Source organism: Carlito syrichta, unplaced genomic scaffold, assembly GCF_000164805.1.
Source record: "Carlito syrichta isolate Samal-C Ts95f unplaced genomic scaffold, Tarsius_syrichta-2.0.1 Scaffold280010, whole genome shotgun sequence".
NCBI classification, from domain to species: Eukaryota; Metazoa; Chordata; class Mammalia; order Primates; family Tarsiidae; genus Carlito; species Carlito syrichta.
Genome location: NW_007224106.1, coordinates 1 through 1,831, shown reverse-complemented (window position 1 = coordinate 1,831; position 1,831 = coordinate 1).

Genomic DNA, 1,831 nt, shown 5'->3' with positions numbered 1-1,831 from the left:
TTTTGTATATGGTGAAAGGTAGGAAGTTCCAATCGTATTTTCAGCATATGATTAGCCAATTTTCCAGCACTGTTTATGAATAAAATGCCCTTTTCCCCATTGTTGTGTGTGTTTGTTTGTGTGTTTGTTTGTTTGTTTATGTATTTATTGAATTGGTATCTCACTCTGTCACCCATGCTGCAGTGCAGTGGCATGATCATAACTACCACAGCCTTGACCTCCTGAGCTCAGGTGATCGTCCCCTGGTCTCAGCCTCCTGAGCAACTGTGACTATAGGTGCATGCTACCATGCCTAGCTAATTTTTTGATTTTTTTTCTTTTAAGTAGAAACTAGGTCTTGATATATTGCAGAGGCTAGTCTCAAACTCCTGGGCTCAAGCGATTCTCCCACCTTAGCCTCCCAGAGTACTGGGATTATAGGTAAGGCTCTTGTGCCTGGGTCCCCATTGTTTATTTTTGTTGGCTCTGTCAAAGATCAGTTGTAGGAATATGGCTTTATTTCTGGGTTCTCTATTCAGGCCTATTTGATCTATTTTTGTACAAATACCATACTGTTTTGATTACTATAGCCTTGTAGCATAATTTAAAGTCAAGCCAGGTGATAATTCCATATTTGCTCTTTTTGCTTAGGATTGCTTTACCTGTTTGGGCTCTTTTTGGTTCCATATGAACTTTAGGATTTTTTTTTCTAGTTCTGTGAAAAATGCTGTTGCTATTTAGATAGGAATTGCATGGAATCTTTAGATTGCTTTGGGCAGCTTGGTCATTTTAACAATATTGATTCTTCTGATCCATGAGCATGGGATGTTTTCCTTTTTTGTGTCTTCTTGATTTCTTTCATCAGTGTTTTGTAGATATTCTTGCAGAGATCCTTCACCTTCTTGGTTAAATGTATTACTAGTTATTTTATTCTTGTGCATGGCTATTGTAAATGACCATTGTTAATCTGGAACTCTGTGACAAGCAACTCTACCACCTGGGATACTGTGCTTATATGCATGTTCTTTTGACTTTCAACTTATAGTCTCCATTCATTTCCAGAGTCACTTGAGTTAACGATCTTTCTTCCTCCAACCCTTTTCAGTGGGTTGCATCATATACGTGTATTGCAGTTAATTTCTTATCACTGTTGTATGCCATCCTGGGGTCCCTGAACCACTTAACTAATATTTGTTATAATACAAATGCATGACAGCTAACTCTGTACTATAGGAGTCTGTGGGTTTTCATAGATGCATAGTGCCATGTCTCTACCATGACAGTGTTGAATAGTTTCACTGCCTAATAAAATGCCCTATTAACCCACACTGATAACCCTGCATCACGGGAAGCTAGGGATCTTTTTCCCATCTGCCGGGCTGTGCTTTCCAGAGTGTCATGTAAGTGGAATCATACAGTATGAACCTTCTCAGGCTGCCTTCTTTCACTTTGAAATACAAGAAGGGACCCCAAAGAACTGGAATTTATTTATTAAAAACTGGGTTTTTATTCTCACATGGTTAAAGTTCAGTCACTTTCAACATACTCTCCATGTGATGCAATACACCTATTGAGATGCTTTTCCACCACTCAAAACAGTTTTTGAACTGGTTAATTTTTTATACCTTTTAGTGGTTCTGCTGTTTTCTTTATTTCAGCTCTTCCATGTTGGCAAGGTGTTTCCCTTTGAGAATTTTTCTTCATTCAGAGAAACAAATTAAAAAGTCACTTGAGGCTAGATCTAGTGAATAGGGAGGGTGGGCATAGGGGCCATGCTGTTTTGGGTCAGCAGGTGGTCTCATAAATCACCCATCATGAAATGGGCAAACACGTGAAAGAATCTCCAAAAAAA